At 47.8% G+C, this 23,676-nt stretch overlaps 1 long non-coding RNA gene across 2 annotated transcripts in view; it reads right to left on the reverse strand.

The window, feature by feature from the left end:
- The window catches only part of LOC137531697 (uncharacterized), a 40,095-nt gene that overhangs the window by 14,541 nt on the left and 1,878 nt on the right, over positions 1 to 23,676 (reverse strand). For both annotated transcript variants that reach the window (XR_011023712.1, XR_011023711.1), the window contains exon 2: positions 15,787 to 15,940. This is a non-coding gene — a long non-coding RNA (uncharacterized lncRNA). The remainder of the gene's footprint in view (positions 1 to 15,786; positions 15,941 to 23,676) is intronic.

The following is a 23,676-nucleotide window of genomic DNA, read 5'->3' on the forward strand; positions in this document are numbered from 1 at the left end:
CCGGGACTTTTGGCTTCTATTCCACTCATCCATGCAAAAACTCAGATGTTAGACCCCTTGAAACATCTTTTCCATCACTTTTGTGGCCAGCATAAGTGTTTCTATTTTTCAAAGTTCGCCTCCTCATTGAAGTCTATTGCGGTTCACGAAAGTTTGCGCGAACCGAACCTTTCGCGGAAGTTCGTGAACCGAAAATCGGAGGTTTGGGCCATCTCTAGTGTACAATACACAGTTTGCACAAGGTAGACCACCTCTGGTATTTGGTGACTTAGAGAAAACATTGTTAACGGAATTAGATAAACCACTTTCAGTAATTTATTTTACACTAATGAACAACAACACGCATAGCCTATCTAGGTGTGAATCTCGCTGGAACAAAGCGTTCATGGGGTTGGACGAAGCGGACTAGGATGAAATATTGGAGGAATTTGTCAAAACTCCCATTTCAGCAAAAGAACGCCTTCAATTTAAGTTCTTGCACAGAACCTAACACCGTTGCGTATGATCAAAATCTCTAACATACATAACCCTAACTGCCCAAGATGCATGGCCAATCCAGGTACCTTCTTCTGGGATTGTCCTAAGGTGAATAGCTTCTGGCATGAGATTATTTCATTAATGAATGAAATTCTTGAAACTCACTTGATAATTTCTACTAGAATGGCTTTGCTAGGTTTGTTGGATGGTACTCCTGCAAATAAGCACTCACAATACCTAGTAAAAATCCTGTGCTTCAATGGCCAGAAGGAGATACTAAGAACATGGAAATCTGATAAATCCCCTTCTTTTAATTTCTGGAAGAGAACCGTCCTAAAAACTCTACCTTTATATCGTCTAACATACAAAAGTAGGAATTGTCCTCAACGATTTGATAAGATCTGGGCCCCCTGGTTAGTGTTGGGCGAACACCTAGATGTTCGGGTTCGCGAACGTTCGCCGAACATCGCCGCGATGTTCGGGTGTTCGACCCGAACTCCGAACATAATGGAAGTCAATGGGGACCCGAACTTTTGTGCTTTGTAAAGCTTCCTTACATGCTACATACCCTAAATTTGCAGGGTATGTGCACCTTGGGAGTGGGTACAAGAGGAAAAAAAAATTAGCAAAAAGAGCTTATAGTTTTTGAGAAAATCGATTTTAAAGTTTCAAAGGGAAAACTGTCTTTTAAATGCGGGAAATGTCTGTTTTCTTTGCACAGGTAACATGCTTTTTGTCGGCATGCAGTCATAAATGTAATACATATAAGAGGTTCCAGGAAAAGGGACCGGTAACGCTAACCCAGCAGCAGCACATGTGATGGAACAGGAGGAGGGTGGCGCAGGAGGAGAAGGCCACGCTTTGAGACACAACAACCCAGGCCTTGCATGAGGACAAGAAGCGTGCGGATAGCAATTTGCGTTTCGTCGCCATGCAGTCATAAATGTAATACAGATGAGAGGTTCAATAAACAGGGACCGGAAACGCTAACCCATCACAGATGTTGATTGTTCATGTTACTTGGTTGGGGTCCGGGAGTGTTGCGTAGTCGTTTCCAATCCAGGATTGATTCATTTTAATTTGAGTCAGACGGTCTGCATTTTCCGTGGAGAGGCGGATACGCCGATCTGTGACGATCCCTTCGGCAGCACTGAAACAGCGTTCCGACATAACGCTGGCTGCCGGGCAAGCCAGCACCTCTATTGCGTACATTGCCAGTTTGTGCCAGGTGTCTAGCTTCGATACCCAATAGTTGAAGGGTGCAGATGGATTGTTCAACACAGCTATGCCATCTGACATGTAGTCCTTGACCATCTTCTCCAGGCGATCGGTGTTGGAGGTGGATCTGCACGCTTGCTGTTCTGTGTGCTGCTGCATGGGTGTCAGAAAATTTTCCCACTCCAAGGACACTGCCGATACCATTCCCTTTTGGGCACTAGCTGCGGCTTGTGTTGTTTGCTGCCCTCCTGGTCGTCCTGGGTTTGCGGAAGTCAGTCTGTCGGCGTACAACTGGCTAGAGGAGGGGGAGGATGTCAATCTCCTCTTTAAAGTCTCCACAAGGGCCTGCTGGTATTCTTCCATTTTGACCTGTCGGACTCTTTCTTCAAGCAGTTTTGAATCATTGTGTTTGTACCGTGGATCCAGAAGGGTATAAACCCAGTAATTGGTGTTGTCCAGAATGCGCACAATGCGTGGGTCGCGTTCAATGCAGTCCTAGGCCGAAGAGGTCATAGCCTAGGGTCACAAAAACCTGTTTATTTGGGCTATTTCAATGGTAGTGATGGTGACATACATAAATCTCAGCCATGGCCGTTAGCAACGTCTGAATTTCACGAAATGTCTCATGCAGGTAGAAGACATATTGTTAGACTTGGATTCCAAAGATGGGGTCCCTACATCTCTGCAAACCAGAGTTACAGGGGTCCAAAATTGGTAAAATCCCCCATAGGCTTTCATTGGGCCTCCTATTTACAGTTCCAAAATCTCACATCTTTTCAAAGGGCAATTGATCAGCAGTGGCAAATTTTCTAGCATTGTAGGGACCCTTAGGGGGAACATGACTGGTGAGTTTCGGGCCCCTAGGCCGAAGAGGTCATAGCCTAGGGTCACAAAAACCTGTTTATTTGGGTTATTTTAATGGTAGTGATGGTGACGTACATAAATCTCAGCCATGGCCGTTAGCAACGTCTGAATTTCACGAAATGTCTCATGCAGGTAGAAGACATATTGTTAGACTTGGATTCCAAAGATGGGGTCCCTACATCTCTGCAAACCAGTTACAGGGGTCCAAAATTGGTAAAATCCCCCATAGACTTTCATTGCCTCCCTATTTCACTTTCCAAAATCTCACATCTTTTCAAAGGGCAATGGCTCAGCAGTACCAAATTTTCTAGCATTGTAGGGACCCTTAGGGGGAACATGACTGGTGAGTTTCGGGCCCCTAGGCCGAAGAGGTCATAGCCTAGGGTCACAAAAACCTGTTTATTTGGGCTATTTCAATGGTAGTGATGGTGACGTACATAAATCTCAGCTATGGCCGTTAGCAACGTCTGAATTTCACGAAATGTCTCATGCAGGTAGAAGACATATTGTTAGACTTGGATTCCAAAGATGGGGTCCCTACATCTCTGCAAACCAGTTACAGGGGTCCAAAATTGGTAAAATCCCCCATAGACTTTCATTGCCTCCCTATTTCACTTTCCAAAATCTCACATCTTTTCAAAGGGCAATGGCTCAGCAGTACCAAATTTTCTAGCACTGTAGGGACCCTTAGGGGGAACATGACTGGTGAGTTTCGGGCCCCTAGGCCAAAGAGGTCATAGCCTAGGGTCACAAAAACCTGTTTATTTGGGCTATTTCAATGGTAGTGATGGTGACGTACATAAATCTCAGCTATGGCCGTTAGCAACGTCTGAATTTCACGAAATGTCTAATGCAGGTAGAAGACATATTGTTAGACTTGGATTCCAAAGATGGGGTCCCTACATCTCTGCAAACCAGAGTTACAGGGGTCCAAAATTGGTAAAATCCCCCATAGGCTTTCATTGGGCCTACTATTTACCGTTCCAAAATCTCACACCATTTCAAAGGGCAATGGCTCAGCAGTGGCAAAACTCACCAGTCATGTTCCCCCTAAGGGTCCCTACAATGCTAGAAAATTTGGTACTGCTGAGCCATTGCCCTTTGAAAAGATGTGAGATTTTGGAAAGTGAAATAGGGAGGCAATGAACGTCTATGGGGGATTTTACCAATTTTGGACCCCTGTAACTCTGGTTTGCAGAGATGTAGGGACCCCATCTTTGGAATCCAAGTCTAACAATATGTCTTCTACCTGCATGAGACATTTCGTGAAATTCAGACGTTGCTAACGGCCATAGCTGAGATTTATGTACGTCACCATCACTACCATTGAAATAGCCCAAATAAACAGGTTTTTGTGACCCTAGGCTATGACCTCTTTGGCCTAGGGGCCCGAAACTCACCAGTCATGTTCCCCCTAAGGGTCCCTACAATGCTAGAAATTTTGGTACTGCTGAGCCATTGCCCTTTGAAAAGATGTGAGATTTTGGAACTGTAAATAGGAGGCCCAATGAAAGCCTATGGGGGATTTTACCAATTTTGGACCCCTGTAACTCTGGTTTGCAGAGATGTAGGGACCCCATCTTTGGAATCCAAGTCAAACAATATGTCTTCTACCTGCATGAGACATTTCGTGAAATTCAGACGTTGCTAACGGCCATGGATGAGATTTATGTACGTCACCATCACTACCATTGAAATAACCCAAATAAACAGGTTTTTGTGACCCTAGGCTATGACCTCTTCGGCCTAGGGGCCCGAAACTCACCAGTCATGTTCCCCCTAAGGGTCCCTACAATGCTAGAAAATTTGCCACTGCTGATCAATTGCCCTTTGAAAAGATGTGAGATTTTGGAACTGTAAATAGGAGGCCCAATGAAAGCCTATGGGGGATTTTACCAATTTTGGACCCCTGTAACTCTGGTTTGCAGAGATGTAGGGACCCCATCTTTGGAATCCAAGTCTAACAATATGTCTTCTACCTGCATGAGACATTTCGTGAAATTCAGACGTTGCTAACGGCCATGGCTGAGATTTATGTACGTCACCATCACTACCATTGAAATTGCCCAAATAAACAGGTTTTTGTGACCCTAGGCTATGACCTCTTCGGCCTAGGACTGCATTGAACGCGACCCACGCATTGTGCGCATTCTGGACCACACCAATTACTGGGTTTATACCCTTCTGGATCCACGGTACAAACACAATGTTCCAAAACTGCTTGAAGAAAGAGTCCGACAGGTCAAAATGGAAGAATACCAGCAGGCCCTTGTGGAGACTTTAAAGAGGAGATTGACATCCTCCCCCTCCTCTAGCCAGTTGTTCGCCGACAGACTGACTTCCGCAAACCCAGGACGACCAGGAGGGCAGCAAACAACACAAGCCGCAGCTAGTGCCCAAAAGGGAATGGTATCGGCAGTGTCCTTGGAGTGGGAAAATTTTCTGACACCCATGCAGCAGCACACAGAACAGCAAGCGTGCAGATCCACCTCCAACACCGATCGCCTGGAGAAGATGGTCAAGGACTACATGTCAGATGGCATAGCTGTGTTGAACAATCCATCTGCACCCTTCAACTATTGGGTATCGAAGCTAGACACCTGGCACAAACTGGCAATGTACGCAATAGAGGTGCTGGCTTGCCCGGCAGCCAGCGTTATGTCGGAACGCTGTTTCAGTGCTGCCGGAGGCATTGTCACAGATCGGCATATCCGCCTCTCCACAGAAAATGCAGACCGTCTGACTCAAATTAAAATGAATCAATCCTGGATTGGAAACGACTACGCAACACTCCCGGACCCCAACCAAGTAACATGAACAATGAACATCTGTGATGGGTTAGCGTTTCCGGTCCCTGTTTATTGAACCTCTCATCTGTATTACATTTATGACTGCATGGCGACGAAACGCAAATTGCTATCCGCACGCTTCTTGTCCTCATGCAAGGCCTGGGTTGTTGTGTCTCAAAGCGTGGCCTTCTCCTCCTGCGCCACCCTCCTCCTGTTCCATCACGTGTGCTGCTGCTGGGTTAGCATTACCGGTCCCTTTTCCTGGAACCTCTTATATGTATTACATTTATGACTGCATGCCGACAAAAAGCATGTTACCTGTGCAAAGAAAACAGACATTTCCCGCATTTAAAAGACAGTTTTCCCTTTGAAACTTTAAAATCGATTTTCTCAAAAACTATAAGCTCTTTTTGCTAAAAAATTTTTCCTCTTGTACCCACTCCCAAGGTGCATATACCCTGTAAATTTGGGGTATGTAGCATATAAGGAGGCTTTACAAAGCACGAAAGTTCGGGTCCCCATTGACTTCCATTAAGTTCGGAGTTCGGCTCGAACACCCGAACATCGTGGCCATGTTCGGCCCGAACCCGAACATCTAGATGTTCGCCCAACACTACACGTGACCCGTTCGGCCAATCACAGCGCTAGCCGAACGTTCGGGTAACGTTCGGCCATGCGCTCTTAGTTCGGCCATATGGCCGAACAGTTTGGCCGAACACCATCAGGTGTTCGGCCGAACTCGAACATCACCCGAACAGGGTGATGTTCTGCAGAACCCGAACAGTGGCGAACACTGTTCGCCCAACACTACCCCTGGTATAACAATGTAGATGCCCTTCCTACTTGTCTTGAGGCTTGATTTCAGGTTTGATTTCATCCTCACTTAGCTTCTCACCAAGGTGATTCTAAATAGATATGTCACTAATAATTGGTCTTTGGCTGGGGTCAGGTGGCGGGGATGTCGGAGAGCTCTTTGTCTTCTCTCTTTCTCCTTTTCCCTCTTTCTTCAGCTTTCTTCTCTACTCTGCTTCTTCTTCTTCTCTGTAGCTCTTTAACCACTTAAAGCGGAATATAACCCTGCATTTCAACTTTGCTCTAAAATATTATTTACAGCATATTATATGCAAAAAGCATTTTTTTTTTTACTAGACCAGCATTGAAAGGGTTAAACACAGACGTTTCAAGTTCCGTGGAGAGATATGCAGAAGTTCAGATTGTTACATTCTATGTATCTATTGATAAACAGTTACACACTCTTTGGCAGTCCTCCAAGCTCCTTCTCAGTCAGAGAGATGAGTCATTCAACACTTAGATACATTTCTGTAAACAAAATGTATCTCTTTTCAGCTTCGGATGCGTCTGCAGAAATCTAAAGGAACTTTAAAGCCCTGTGTAACCCTTCCAATGCTGGTCTAGTAAAAAAAAAAAAATGCTGGTTGCATATAATATACTGTAAATAATGTTTTAGAGCAAAGTTGAAATGCAGGGTTATATTCTGCTTTAAGGACTGCAGTCATAAAACCCCTTAAGGACCAGACACTTTTTTTCCATTCAGACCACTGCAGCTTTAACAGTTTACTGCTCGGTCATACAACCTACTACCTAAATGAATTTTACCTCCTTTTCTTGTCCCTAATACAGCTTTCTTTTGGTGCTATTTGATTGCTGCTGCGATTCTTAGTTTTTATTATATTCATTAAAAAAGACATGAATTTTGTCAAAAAAATGATTTTTTTAACTTTCTGTGATAAAATTTGTCAAAGTAAAATTTCTGTATACATTTTTGTCCCAAAAAAACATTCAGTGTATATTTATTGGTTTGGGTAAAAGTTATAGCGTTTAAAAACTATGGTGCAAAAAGTGAATTTTCCCATTTTGAAGCATCTCTGACTTTTCTGAGCACCGGTCAGGTTTCATGAGGTGCTAGAATTCCAAGATAACATAAATACCCCCCAAATGACCCCATTTTGGAAAGAAGACATCCCAAAGTATTCACTAAGAGGCATGGTGAGTTCATAGAAGATTTAATTTTTTGTCACAAGCGGAAAATGACACTTTGTGACAAAAAAAATTAATAAAAAAAAGTTTACATTTCTGCTAACTTGTGACAAAAAAAATAATGAAATCTGCTACGGACTCACCATGCCCCTCTCTGAATACTTTGGGATGTCTACTCTCCAAAATGGGGTCATTTGTGGGGTGTGTTTACTGTCCTGGCATTTTGGGGGGTGCTAAATTGTAAGCACCCCTGTAAAGCCTAAAGGTGCTCATAGGACTTTGGGCCCCTTAGCGCACCTAGGCTGCAAAAAAGTGTCACACATGTGGTATCACCGTACTCAGGAAAAATAGTATAATGTGTTTTGGGGTGTATTTTTACACATACCCATGCTGGGTGGGAGAAATATCTCTGTAAATGAGATTTTTTTGATTTTTTTTTTTACACACAGTTGTCCATTTACAGAGATATTTCTCCCACCCAGCATGGGTATGTGTAAAAATACACCCCAAAACACATTATGCTACTTCTCCCGAGTACAGCGACACCACATGTGTGGCACTTTTTTGCACCCTAACTGCGCTAAGGGGCCCAAAGTCCAATGAGTACCTTTAGGTAAACAATAAAAATCAATTTCTGCTAACTTGTGACAAAAAATAAAATCTTCTATGAACTCACCATAATCCTAATGGAATACCTTGGGGTGTCTTCTTTCTTTAATGGGGTCATTTGTGGTGTTCCTATACTGCCCTGGCATTTTAGGGGCCCTAAACCGTGAGGAGTAGTCTTGAAACCAAATGTCTCAAAATGACCTGTGAAATCCTAAAGGTGCTCATTGGACTTTGGGCCCCTTAGCGCAGTTAGGGTGCAAAAAAGTGCCACACATGTGGTATCGCCGTACTCAGGAGAAGTAGTATAATGTGTTTTGCTGTGTATTTTTACACATACCCATGCTGAGTGGGAGAAATATCTCTGTAAATGGACAATTGTGTGTAAAAAAATCAAAACCTTGTCATTTACAGAGATATTTCTCCCACCCAGCATGGGTATATGTAAAAATACACCCCAAAACACATTAAACTACTTCTCCTGAGTACGGCGATACCACATGTGTGACACTTTTTTGCAGCCTAGGTGCGCTAAGGGGCCCAACATCCAATGAGTACCTTTAGGATTTCACAGGTAATTTTGAGACATTTGGTTTCAAGACTACTCCTCGCGGTTTAGGGCCCCTAAAATGCCAGGGCAGTATAGGAACCCCACAAATGACCCCATTTTAGAAAGAAGACACCCCAAGGTATTCCGTTAGTAGTACGGTGAGTTCATAGAAGATTTTATTTTTTGTCACAAGTTAGCGGAAAATGACACTTTGTGAAAAAAAACAATAAAAATCAATTTCCGCTAACTTGTGACAAAAAATAAATAAAATCTTCTAAGAACTCACCATACTCCTAACAGAATACCTTGGGGTGTCTTCTTTCTAAAATGGGGTCATTTGTGGAGTTCCTATAACGCCCTGACATTTTAGGGGCCCTAAACCGTGAGGAGTAGTCTTGAAACAAAATGTCTCAAAATGACCTGTGAAATCCTAAAGGTACTCATTGGGCGTTGGGCCCCTTAGCGCACCTAGGCTGCAAAAAAGTGTCACACATGTGGTATTGCTGTACTCAGGAGAAGTAGTATAATGTGTTTTGGGGTGTATTTTTACATATACCCATGCTGGGTGGGAGAAATATCTCTGTAAATGGACAATTGTGTGTAAAAAAAAAAAAAAATCAAAAAATTGTAATTTACAGAGATATTTCTCCCACACAGCATGGGTATGTGTAAAAATACACCCCAAAACACATTATACTACTTCTACTGAGTACGGCAATACCACATGTGTGACACTTTTTTTGCAGCCTAGGTGCGTTAAGGGGCCCAACGTCCTACCCACAGGTCATTTTGAGGCACTTGGTTTCAAGACTACTCCTCATGGTTTAGGACCCCTGAAATGCCAGGGCAGTATAGGAACCCCACAAGTGACCCCATTTTGGAAAGAAGACACTCCAAGGTATTCCGTTAGGTGTATGGTGAGTTCATAAAAGATCAGACCCTGAGAGCAATCTGAGGGTGTGGGCCGGTCATTGGGTGCCCGCAAGGGGCAGATGAGGGTCTGATCTGATGGGTAGCAGTGACAGGTGGTGACAGGGGGTGATTGATGGGTGATCAGTGGGTGATTAGAGGGGAGAACAGATGTAAGCAATGCACTGGCGAGTTTATCAGAGGGGGTCTGGGGGGCTATCTGAGGGTGTGGGCGGTTTATTGGGTGCCCGCAAGGGGCAGATTAGGGTCTGATCTGATGGGTAGCAGTGACAGGTGGTGACAGGGGGTGACGGGGTGATTGATAGGTGAAAAGTAGGTGATTACAAGGGAGAATATATGCAAGCAATGCACTGGCGAGTTGATCAGGGCGGGTCTGGGGAGCTATCTGAGGGTGTGGGCGGGTGATTGGTTGCCCGCAAGGGGCAGATTAGGGTCTGATCTGATGGGTAGCAGTGACAGGGGGTGACGGGGTGAATGATAGGTGATCAGTAGGTGATTACAAGGGAGACTATATGCAAGCAATGCACTGGTGAGTTGATCAGAGCGGGTCTGGGGGGCTATTTGAGGGCGTGGCGGGTGATTGGGTGCCCGCAAGGGGCAGATTAGGGTCTGATCTGATGGGTAGCAGTGTTAGGTGGTAACGGGGTGTTTGATGGGTGATTCATGGGTGATCACTGGGTGATTAGAGGGGTGAGCAGATGTAAACAATGCACTTTTGGAGGTGATCTGAGGGTGGGTCTGTGGGCAATCTGAGGGTGTAGTCGGGTGATCAGGTGCCCACAAGGGGCAGGTTAGGGTCTGAGCTGATGGGTGGCAGTGACAGGGGTGATTGATTTGTGATTGACAGGTGATTGACAGGTGATTACAGGGGAGAATAGATGTATACAGTACATGGGGGGTCTGGGGAGGATCTGAGGGTGTGGGGGGTGATCAGGAGCCCCCAGGGGGCAGTTTAGGGACTAATCTAAAAAAATAGCGCTAACTGATAGTGACAGGGAATGATTGATGGGTGATTAGAGGAGGTGATCTGGCGGCGGGTCTGCGGGCGATCTGAAGGTGTGGGTGGGTGATCAGATGCCCGCAAGGGGCAGGTTAGGGTCTGATCTGATGGGTAGCAGTGACAGGTGGTGACAGAGGGTGATTGATGGGTGATTGACAGGTGATTGAAACTTGGAGTGGCTTCCACCAAAAAAAGCTGGGCATAGTAGCTTCTTGGATTGGCGGTTGCATATTGTGTGGCATAACGGTTGGTCTCAGCCACAATTAAGTTGTACCAGCAGTGATCAGGAAAAAAAAATTCTGTCACTGCGGTGGGGCGGGTGAGGGTTTGGCCGGGGGATCAGAAGCCCGCAGGGGGGCAGATTAGGGCCTGATCAGATGAAAAGGAGTGCTAGGGGGTGACAGGTTGTGAAAGGAGGTGATTGATGGGTGTCTCAGTGGGTGATTAGAGGGGAGAATAGATGCAATCAATGCACTGGGGAGATGATCGGAAGGGGGTCTGAGGGGGATCTGAGGGTTTGGCCAAGTGATCAGGAGCCCACACAGGGCAAATTAGGGCCTGATTTGATGGGTAGGTGTGCTAGGGGGTGACAGGAGGTGATTGATGGGTGTCTCAGGGTGTGAATAGATGCAAGCAATGCACTGGGGAGGTGATCGGGGTATCTGAGGGCGATCTGAGGGTGTGGGCCGGTCATTGGGTGTCCGCAAGGGGCAGATGAGGGTCTGATCTGATGGGTATGATGAGTAGCAGTGACAGGTGGTGACAGGGGGTGATTGATGGGTGATCAGTGGGTGATTAGAGGGGAGAACAGATGTAAATAATGCACTGGGGAGGTGATCAGAGGGGTCTGGGGGGCTATCTGAGGGTATGGGCGGGTGATTGGGTGCCCGCAAGGGGCAGATTAGGGTCTAATCTGATGGGTAGCAGTGACAGGTGGTGACAGGGGGTGACGGGATGATTGATAGGTGATCAGTGGGTGATTACAAGGGAGAATATATGCAAGCAATGCACTAGTGAGTTGATCAGAGGGGGTCTGGGGGGCTATCTGAGGGTGTGGGCGGGTGATTGGGTGCCCGCAAGGGGCAGATGAGGGTCTGATCTGATGGGTAGCAGTGACACGTGGTGGCAGGGGGTGACGGGGTGATTGATAGGTGAAAAGTAGGTGATTACAAGAGAGAATATATGCAAGTAATGCACTAGTGAGTTGATCAGAGAGGGTCTGGGGGGCTATCTGAGAGGGTGTGGGCGGGTGATTGGTTGCCCGCAAGGGGCAGATGAGGGTCTGATCTGATGGGTAGCAGTGACAGGTGGTGACAGGGGGTGACGGGGTGATTGATAGGTGAAAAGTAGGTGATTACAAGGGAAAATATATGCAAGCAATGCACTGGCGAGTTGATCAGAGCGGGTCTGGGGGGCTATTTGAGGGTGTGGCGGGTGATTGGGTGCCCGCAAGGGGCAGATTAGGGTCTGATCTGATGGGTAGCAGTGACAGGTGGTGACGGGGTGTTTGATGGGTGATTGATGGGTGATCACTGGGTGATTAGAGGGGTGAGCAGATGTAAACAATGCACTTTCGGAGGTGATCTGAGGGTGGGTCTGCGGACAATCTGAGGGTGTAGGCGGGTGATCAGGTACCCACAAGGGGCAGGTTAGGGTCTGAGCTGATGGGTGGCAGTGACAGGGGGTGATTGATTTGTGATTGACAGGTGATTACAGGGGATAATAGATGTATACAGTACACAGGGGGGGTCTGGGGAGGATCTGAGGGTGTGTGGGGGGGGTGATCAGGAGCCCCCATGGGGCAGTTTAGGGACTAATCTAAAACATAGCGCTGACAGATAGTGACAGGGAGTGATTGATGGGTGATTAGAGGAGAGAACAGATGTAAACAATGCATTTGGGAGGCGATCTGACGGCAGGTCTGCGGGCGATCTGAGGGTGTGGGTGGGTGATCAGATGCCCGCAAGGGGCAGGTTAGGGTCTGACCTGATGGGTAGCAGTGACAGGTGGTGATTGATGGGTGATTGACAGGTGATCAGTGGATGATTATAGGGGAAGATAGATGTATACAGTACACAGGGGAGGGGGGGGGGTGGCTGAGGATCTGAGGGTGTGGGGGGGGGTGATCAGGAGCCCCCAGGGGGCAGTTTAGGACCTAATCTCAAAAATAGCATTGACAGATAGTCACAGAGAGTGATTGATGGGTGATTGGGTGCAAACAGGGGTCTGGGCAGGGGGGGGGGGGGGGGTCTGAGGGGTGCTGTGGGCGATCAGGGGGCAGGAGGGGGGCAGATCAGTGTGCTTGGGTGCAGACAGGGAGGGCTGCAGCCTGCCCTGGTGGTCCCTCGATCACTGGGACCACCAGGGCAGGAGGCAGCCTGTTTAGTACGCTTTGTATACATTGCAAAGCGTATTATACACTTCTAACGCGGCGTCGCGGATGGGCGGAGCCTATTGCCGGCAGATGCGTGCGCATCACAGGGCGCGATCCCCGGCCCGGAAGAGTCCCAGGACCCGACGCCAATTGGCGTTACGTGGTCCTGGGCATGCCACTTTGCAGCCGCCAATGTACAGTGGGCGGTCGGCAAGTGGTTAAGATCCGCAATGAGATCTGAGGTATACTCTGCTTGATTGGCTACTGGTTACATAATTACTTTAGCTAAAATATTGCACTGTAATGCTGGGCATACACGCTTCGTTTATGCGCCAATATCGAGCCAGCGGCTCAATGCCGTCGCGTCACTGCTCGTCCGCGCGGATCGATTCCCGCTCGTCCCCGCGGGTGCTTCTTATCAGCGCTTCGTTTTTTTCTATTGTCCGCCCGCGGGGATAGAGCGCGGTATCGATCTGCCGCGGTGATCGGACAGGTTGGATCTTATCAATCGAGCCATCAGCTAGAACTATCTACCCTATCTAAGAACTATCTAACTGTGTATGCCCAGCATAATACAGCTCTACCTGCAACTTACTTGTATGATTTTATAGATAATGCAGTTGCCTGTATGTAATTTCATAATGCATACTCATGTTACCTAGGTATAATTATTTTTGATGCATACTTGTACAAGCTGTGGATACCTGTAATATTCAGATCCCTGTTGGACCACTGTACTTTTCTTAACTCTGTTCACATTTTTGATGTTACAAAACAGTAAAAACTAAACACGCTGGCGCTTCGGCGATTAGAGGGCATCGCCAGCTAATTGCCCTAGTGAGAACAGGCCCTCATCACCAGGGGCGTCTCTAGCCATTTTGTCAATCCAGGTGAGAAATCCTGTGGCGCCCCCCCACCTCCCGTGATTGACCCCCAGCCCCATACCCCCCACCCCCGTGGTGAACCCCACCCCAAGACCCCCGAAAATCATAATACAGCAGCAATTCACCAGAAAATCAGAAAATACACTTATTGCGGCATGGGTTCACCAGAAAATACACACAACACACACACTATACACAGTACACACAGTACACACGCACACTATACACACTATACACACAGCACATAGTAGACATACACTATACACACGCACACTATACACACACAGCGCACAGTAGACATACACTATACACACACACTATGCTACTACCAGGGAAGGACTGGGACCTTTTGGCCTGGGGGGAAACATAGACTTGAGGCCCGTTATCATGGCAGCCTCAGCCCAAATTATCAAGTCGCATTTGCAAATTGCTAGCGATTGCTATTACGATTTTGTCGTGCACTAGCCCAAGCAGAGGAGGAGTGGAGTGAGACTGAGAATAGCAGGAGATGGAGCATAGAGTTTATCTGTATTGCAGTCCCACATTACACAGAGACTAGTTGCCGGTAATAGGACTGCTGGCCCTGACAGTCTCTCACACAAGTCAGAAAGCAGCCCTCCTGGAGTCTAGGGACTGTCAAAACTTTTCAACCTGTTTAACACCTTATCCACATGCAGTCATTATAACAATGGGGAGAGACCAGACAGATTTTTTTTCCCACAGACCCTCCAGACGAGCTCTGCATCATGCTGTGTATATTTACCAGCATGCCTGCCCTCTAATTGCACTTTTATCAGCTAGCCTAGTATTTCACTTTGTCTTACAACAACAAACCCCAACACACCAAACACCAGACTAGCCCCAAATCACTGAATAAAAGGCGGCCTGGGGGGCAGTCCATGCCTGGCTGCTACACTCAGTCAGTACCGGGACAAGGTCCTTCAGCACCCAAGGCTGAGATGCCAAATTTCGCCCCCCCATCTGTCACACACTGATTGTTATTAGACTAAGAGGCACCCCAGGCCCCCAACCCCCCAACCCCTTAATCTCTAGTCTGGTGGCTTGTAGTCACTACCACGTATCCCCTTTTCTTATTTCTCTCTGCTTCAAACACAATAGGGGAATGATAGCTGAGTGAGATGTGCGCCCCCCTTCTACACTGCACCCTGAGGCTGGAGCCTCTCTCGCCTCTGCCCCGTCCCTGCACTCAGTCATCCACGCAGTTACTAGTAGCAGAGAGAGAGGAATTGAATGAATTAGTTAAGAGTGAAGTGTCAGGACTCAGGAGCTGATGCTGTACTCGGAGTCTTCTGTCAGACTCATTACTGTGGTTCTTTGAATCACTGAGCTGAAGGAACTGAATTAATCAGTCAGTGAATCAGTTATGAGTCCAGTCAGGCGCTGCTGTTAGCTGCTGCTGTAGTGTAAACTGATACCTGAGAGGCATTTCTTCTCTCACTACTCAGTGCAGCAGCGCTCCTGCTTCCTCCTGCCACTCTAGGCAAGAATTTATAGCTGCCTGGTGGGTGAGACGCCTGTGCTCATCTCATCACTGTCAGCTTCACAGCTGTGCCGGTTTTCAATCTCTCCTGCAGCAGTGAGATGCTGATCTTCCATTGCTGCAGGTGTTCCTCCTCTTCTCCTGTCTGCTGGGGGGTGAGCAGAACAGCTGTTCCAGGGACAGGCAGTAGGCTGTGTGTCAGAGACACACATTTAACTAGAGTCCGCTCTGCTGGGAGAGGGGGTGGGGCATCACAGCCAGTCATTCTACACACAGCAGCATGTTGCTGTGTGTGTGCTGTGTGCATGATACACTGGCTGTTTGTGACTTGTGTGTCCGGGGGGGGGGGGGGATGGGGGGATGTACAATCATCAGTAGGGGGGCACGTGCCTCTCCATGCCCTAGTGTAGCGCCAGTCAGGTGATAGATATGTAAGTCTCTGATTTGCTAGTCATGCTCATGTGCTAAAGCAGGATGTGATCCCACCAAATCAGAGCTTTGCAAATCTATCAGCTGATCAAACATCACATGCTTCTCCATGAGTTCTCCTAGACATGCCCATCATTAGCGCTGAACCCCACCGATGTGTACTCACAGTGATCTTTCCATGGTAGGTGCACCTTCTCCCTCCACATTCAGCTGGGTAAATCTTTTCACAGAGGCTTCCCTTTGAGAGGACTGATGACCGCATCCACAACAGAAAGGATTTGCCGATGATTTTTAAAGGAAAACTCCGCTGGCTTTAAGAACTAAATAAAACTATTTATAAGTTGATTTTTATAATGAAGTTAATAACAAACATCCATTGTAAGGAAAATAAATAAATAAGCTTATCTATTAAAGAAGTTTATTAAAGGAGACTTGAGATGAATGGAGGCAAAAAATACATACCTGGGGCTTTCTCCCTCCCAGTTCAGGCCCTTGCCGTCTCTCTGGGCTGCTGCCATTGTCCGCTAGCCGTCCTGGTACTTCTGTGAGTCGCGCTCTGTCATGCATAGGCGGCCTGCGCAGGTATAGAGCGCTCCCGGCCACGGGAGGATAATGAGCATGGGTGAAGGAGCATGACTCTCAGAGATACTGGGACAGCTAGCGGTGACCGGAGTGGCCCGAGAGAGGCGGCGAGGGAGCCCATGGCCTGAAGGGGGCTAGAGGAAGACTCAGGTAAGTATAAATGTTTTGCCTCCATTCATCTCAGGTACACTTTAAGCATTTTAAATTCCGTCTCAGTATTGTTTTTTAACCATTTCAGCATTGCTCATCCTTCCAGAAATGCAGCAAACAAATACCAATCAGCCACAACTTTAAAACACACCTTGGACTTGATTCACTAAACTGTGATAACTGATATAACGGCTGTGCTAGCGTTTTGCACACGTTATAACACGCGTAACAATTTTCGGGCCCAATTGCAAATTTTCGTGTGAAAATTTGCGATTGCGTGCAAAAATTCGTGATTGTGAGTGAAAATTGCTACGTGCGTTATAACGCACGCAAAACGCGTTATTACGGTTTAGTGAATCAAGCCCCTGAAATGAAAGGAATATGCTGATCTTTCTGGTCAGTTGTGTCTGAACCACACAACTGAAACATGAGCATGCAGCTAATCTTGTCAGACTTCAGTCAGAAAAATCTAATCTGTATGCTTTTTCAGGGTCTTTAGCTAAAATTACTGTATTAAAGGCAAAGGATCAGCAGGGCAGCAAGGCAATTAGCATCGTTTAAAAGGAAATAATATGTCAGTCTCTGTGTCCTTCTCCCTTTAGATGCCCTTTAAGACAAGTCAGGCAAAAACGGCGTAGGAAATTTGGGCGCAGCAGCCGCCGCCATAGGTGGTAATGGAAAACCGAAACAGGTTGTTTCAGGGCACCGAAACTAGGAGCCTCATAGCAGTAATGTAATACTGTGCGTTGCTGGGCCTCAAATTACATCTACCCCGAGTTGCGAAAACTCAGAGGGGGAATAATATTTAACACTGCTGTGGAGTTTTGCGCCAGCAGGGACAGCCGTCATTCGGCTCACTCTGTGCCCAATTCACCGGTGACAAGTATATACTGTACATACGCATTACAGCTATTTCGGTGCTCAGGCACTAATTTAGGCGCCATCAACAGATGGCCCAAATAACGATACAAATAGCATAGAGCAATAGCTGCCAGCCGAATTACATCTTACATCACAGTCGCCGGCGGTCTGGAGGGAAATAGTAATGCTGCGGGGACTTTTGCAGGAGCAGTGAGCCTTTTTTTGGCTTCACCCTGTGCCCAAATTTGCCGGCTCGTTAATTACATGTACACCTTTAGGCTGGTTTCACACTGCAAACTGGCAGTGTTACTACGCGATATTCCTCATCTGGCCAAGCAGGAACTAACGCTCACTTCCTGACGGCCAAGCAATCGTGCTCGGAAGTGTATTATAAAAAATGTACTTCCGCGCTGCAATGTAATGTTGGAAAGTGTTTAAAAATCCCTGCGTCACCATAGACTAACATGACTTTCAGGCCAACACAGATCGCCGCAGAAATCGCGTGGTAACGTAGTTTTGGAGCCGCGTCAGATGGGAAACTTCTGGCAGACCGCACCGTGACGCAGGTAATGTGTTTTCCCCATAGGTTTGCATTGGAGAGTGGTAGCAGTGCGTCAATTTGACGCACCGCACCGCCCCAGTGTGAAAGGACTAACAGGTGACTTGAATAGCATTGACTATCTTGATACAATGGCACCTACAAGGGCTAAAATATATTAGGCAGCAAGTGAACAGTTACTTCTTCTACATGGTGTGGTAAGAAGGAAAAATGGGCAGACGTAACAGCTTTGACAAGAGCCAAACTGTAATGGCTTGACAACTGGCTCAGAATATCTAACAAAAAATGGAAAGTCTTCAGGAGCATTCACAGTATGACATGGTTAGTACCCAGTGGCGTAGCTAAGGAGCTGTGGGCCCCGATGCAAGTCTTACAATGGGGCCCCTCAAGCACTCTATACATAACAATTGATACGGCGTACCAAAACCTGCCAATGGCAACTACAGTGTCAGAGGTGCAAGAAGGGGAACAGCAATAGGGGGTGCAGAGGTAGCGACCGCATCGGGGCCCTTGGGCCAGAGGGGCCCCGAAGGGCCCTCCCTCAACTACAGTATTAGCTCTCTATTGGTCCTGTGCGCCTAATAATCACTTCTATAGATACTTTGAATAGTGGTAATCATTAACAAACTGTTCCCCATCCCCTTCTTGCACCTCTGACACTGTACTTGCAATTGGCAGGTTTTGGTGCGCCATAGCAATTGTTATGTATAGAGTGCTTGGGGGGGGCCCCATTGTAAAACTCGCATCGGGGCCCACAGCTTCTTAGCTACGCCACTGTATTTTACATCCTACTCAACAATACTTTTGATCAATTTCAGTCAAAATCGTTGAAAGTTGATCGATAACATATTTAAAGGCAATAGATTACCAGCAGATTTGATTACAGTGCTTGAACCTGCAAGGAATTGAACAGCAAAATCAATGCAGAAGGATGGTGACATTCTAATGGAAGCAATATCAAGCTGCCCACTTACTTGCAATGATTCCTGCTCAAATGAATGATTAACGCATGAACATTCTGCTCTGCTTGCTGGGAAGCAGCCTGTTCTGTTCTATTCAGATGGAGGCAGAGGGACTAGTATGAGGTGCAATGCTGCGGGGACTACAGCAGCACAACAATGAGATACACAAGCATAATTCAATATATTGGACTGCTGAAAGAGAGACCATCAGCATCTGGGGTCACATCTCGATGGCTGCCTTCTCCACTCCTCCAAGGACCTTCACCTCGTCGCCCCGCATATCTCGAACTCCCACACACGACTGCAGGACTTCTCTAGAGCTGCCCCCCGTCTCTGGAACACTCCCCCCCTTTAACAAGCCAAATTCCCGTTGCCCAATTCAAGTTAACAGGAATTCGGACATTAATGGGCACCACCTATTGTTTATGATTACCTTTACAATCAGAAATTATAGATTGGCCGTAGGATTGTATCGTTAATGGTCACCTTTAGGTGGTAATAGGAACCCCTTCTCCTTAAGTATTAGGAAGCATTTGTGTGCCCAGATGTTAGAAGAATTGGGTAGTTCTATTAATGTGGACCTGAACCCCTGCACAGGACAGAAGGAAAGAGAGAGAAATGCACCTTGCATGTATTTAGAGAGTTTAGCTCCCCCTCATCTGTGACTAATCACAAGTGTAACTTGAGCGCTCAGCTGTGTCAACTGGCTGCCTCAGCAGAGCAGCTGATTTGTAAACACAGTATATTAAACCTATGTCTGCTTCCACAAAAGCAGGAAGTAGGCACACTGCAGATTTATTGCAGGATCGGTATCGGCTGTAACAAAAGAAATGTTTTTTCTTTAAAGGTTATTATGCTGTTGCTTATCTTTTAGAGCAGAGGGGGAGTTATGAGTTCTGGTCCACTTTAAGCAGTATGTTTCAGTAGAAGAGATGGTGGCAGAGGCCGGCACTGCTGGGTCCATTGTTTTTTATTAACTTCTTCCGGACCGACGCAGTACAAATCTACGTCGGGCAGGGGGCGCTGCGGTTCTGACTGGACGTAAGCTCTACGTCCCATTCACCGCGCTTCCCCGCCATTCCCGACGCTTTCTCTCCGCTGCAATTTGCTCGCCCTGCCGTCTCTATGACGGCAGAGCACTGTGAGCCGGGCAGGAGCCGTTTTCATTGGCTCCTGGCCCTGTCATTACTGAAAGCCGTTCCCATTGGCTTACATTGAGTGACAGGGTCAGGAGCCAATAAAAGCGGCTCCCGACCGGCGCACAGCGCTCTGCCGTCATAGCGACGGCAGAGAGAGCAGCCTGCGGCGGGGACAGAGCAGGGTGACCGGCGAGATCGGCGGATTTTTGCGGCGATTCACCGGTATGCAGCGTTTTAGTGTACCAGCAGCCTCTGGTCCTTAAGGAGGCAGAGGCTGCTAGTACCGAAGTGATTAAGGTGCTATACATTACACAATTGTGGAAATCATGCAAGAAAGCACATACCAGCTATTAGCCTCAGAAGAAGCACCAAGTGTGAAATAGCTGTCAGGCTATTTTTCTCCGCCGCACCCATTACACATTTATGTTACACGCTGGTATGTGATTTCTTGCATGATTTCCACTATTGTGTATTGCACTGAAGCACTTTACAAATGGACAGTGAACCCAGCAGTGCTGAACTCAACCATCCATCCATCACTGTGCCCCTGCTTGACACAGTGCCAATGTCTATTGTTAACTTCTCTGTCAGCATGTAGCAACCTTTGCCCCTCCCCTATGGTATTAGCTAACCCAGGCCCATTTTTAGGGCCGTGGGCGCTGCTGTGAGGGGGGTGCTGTAAAGGAGGGGGGAGCCGGAGCCGCGGGGAGGGCAGCCCGACCTCTCCCCGGGCCGCCCTCCATGCTCCCCCCTCAGACGCAGAGTAATGACGCAGCAGGAAGCTCTGTGCATAACTACTCACCTTCCTGCGTTCCACTCGCCGCTGATCTCCTCTCCTCATAGACGCTGATACACGTGCTGCTTCCTGTTTAGCCGGAAGCAGCGTGTGTATCAGCGTCTATGACGCACGAGAGGAGATCAGCGACGAGTGGAACGCAGGAAGGTGAGTAGTTATGCACAGAGCTTCCTGCTGTGTCATTACTCAGCGTCTGAGGGGGGAGCACAGAGGGCGGCCCAGGGAAAGGTCGGGCTGCCCTCCCCGCGGCTCCGGCTCCCCCCTCCATTATGGGGGGTGGACCCGACCTACCTAACCTATACTGGGGGAAGCTGCCTATCTAACCTATACTGGGGGGCACCTACCTAATCTAACCTATACTGGGGGACACCTACCTAATCTAACCTATACTGGGGGGCACCTACCTAATCTAACCTATACTGGGGGTACCTACCTAACTAACCTATACTGGGGGGCAGCTACCTAATCTAACCTATACTGGGGGGCACCTACCTAATCTAACCTATACTGGGGGGCACCTACCTATCTAACTTATACTGGGGGGCAGCTACCTAATCTAACCTATACTGGGGGGCACCTACCTAATCTAACCTATACTGGGGGCACCTATCTAACCTATACTGGGGGGCACCTACCTAATCTAACGTATACTGGGGAGCACCTACCTAATCTAACCTATACTGGGGGCACCTAACTATCTAACATATACTGGGGGGCAGCTACCTATCTAACCTATACTGGGGGGCACCTAACTAATCTAACCTATACTGGGGGGCACCTACCTATCTAACCTATACTGGGGGGCAGCTACCTATCTAACCTATAGTGGGGGGCACCTACCTATCTAACCTATACTGGGGGCAGCTACCTAATCTAACCTATAATGGGGGGGCACCTACCTAATCTAACCTATACTGGGGGGCAGCTACCTATCTAACCTATACGGGGGGAACCTACCTAATCTAACCTATACTGGGGGCACCTACCTAACTAACCTATACTGTAGGGCACCTACCTATCAAACCTATACTGGGGGCACTTACTTATCTAACCTACCTACCTAGCCTATACAGGTGGCAACTATACTGGCTACCTCTATTGCAGGCACCTACCTAACTATCCTATACTAGGGGCATCTACCTATCTAACCTATGCTGGGGGCAACTATTCTGGCTACCTATATTAGAGGCACCCACCTAGTTAACCTGTAGTGGGGCACCTACCTATCTAACTTATACTGGGGGCACCTGCCTATCTAACCTATACTGGGGGCAACTATACTGGCTACCTATACTGGAGGCACCTACCTGGCTAACCTATACCAGGGGCAACTATACTGGCTCACCTATGCCTGGCTACCTATACTGGGGGCCTATAGCTGGCTACCTATACTGGATTACCTATTCTTGGCTACCTATACTGGGGGGACCTATACTGAGTGCAACTAGACCTGGCTAACCTATACTGCGGGCTCCTATACCTTACTCGGGGGGGGGGGGGGGGGGGGGCACAATTTTTACACCCTCGCCCTGGGTGCATTTTAGCCTAGAAACTGCACTGAGCTAACCCTAATGCCCCTGCACATCCTGAGCAGACACACCCACCACACCGTTTCCGCATCTGCTGCATGTGTGTCATAGTGTGAACGGGCCCTTAAGCAGCTTATGTGTGCACCGCTCCACCCAGCTAGAGTTAGGGAGCCTGGAGGGTTACCCTCCTCCCCCTGATATACGCACAAGAGCACATCGGAGCAGTACGTTTATCTGCTTCCTCTTTTCAGCCTGGCCGTGAGCTCTGTGCAGAGCCTCGGAAAGGTGGCCACTAACCATACAATTTGCCAAACGATCATTTACAAACCATTATTCATGTGAACGATCGGAAATGATCCTTTGGGACCACTAACAAAAATCTCCTAACCAATGTGATCAGATTAAAGAAAACCTGCAATAAGAAAAACCTCCCCTGGGGGGTACTCCCCATCGGGTGGGGGAAGCCTCTGGATCCTATTGAGGCTTCCCCTGTCCTCCTCGGTCTCACGGCGATGGCGAAAATCCTCCCGGAACGGCGAGGATGTAAATATTTACCTCCCGGGCTCCAGCGCAGGCACAGTATCGGCTCTCCGCTCGGAGATAGGCGGAAATAGCCGATCGCTGTCGGGCCACTCTACTGCTCAGGTGCAAGTCTCCTGCGCCTACGCAGTAGAGCGGACCCGATGGAGATTTGCTATTTTCGCCTATCTCCATGCGGAGAGCCACAACAGCACCCCCGCTGGAGCCAGGAAAGGTAAGTAAATCATCGCTTATGAGCCTTGTCGAGGAAGGATTCCGGGACGCTTCAGGGGAGCCAGCGCTGGACTGCCTGCAGCTACAGCGGAGGGGGAAGCCTCATTGGGACCCTGAGGCTTTCCCTTACCGAGTTGAGTACCCCCCAGGGGACTTTGTTTGCTACAGGTTCTCTTTAATGAAATCAATACGATTTTCGGTTAAATCCCATCCATCCAATCTGATTGGATTGGTTGAGAGACTTTTGTCCTTTAGTGGTCTCAAATGATAATTTCTGATCTTTCATATGAATAACTGTTAGTAAACGATCGTTTGGCAAATTGTATTGTTAGTGGCCACTTTTACTCTTTATGGTGGTACAGGGCTGCACATGCAGTTCACGTGCTCCACCGTGCTTCTGCAAAACACAGAGCATTGTAGAAGGGAGACCCCAGGAGGGGAGACACCAGGGCAGTTTCTTGACTAAATTGCACCCAGGGCGAGAGTGTAAAAATTGCGCCCCCTTCCCCCCGCCCCCGTGGACTCGCGAAACCTTACTCTTTAGGGACAGTCACACAGCCACAGGTCACAAGTAGATCTGCCTGCTTACTAGTGATCAGCCACTCATACAGGAGGAAGCAGGGACCAGGAAAACACACAGGTGAAAAGAGTCCAGAAAGCTGACTCCTCTATGGGTACCGCTACAGGATATTAGGTACCATCACCCGGTGGTGACGTGATGATGA

Source organism: Hyperolius riggenbachi, chromosome 9 (assembly GCF_040937935.1).
Source record: "Hyperolius riggenbachi isolate aHypRig1 chromosome 9, aHypRig1.pri, whole genome shotgun sequence".
In the NCBI taxonomy this organism is placed as follows: domain Eukaryota; kingdom Metazoa; phylum Chordata; class Amphibia; order Anura; family Hyperoliidae; genus Hyperolius; species Hyperolius riggenbachi.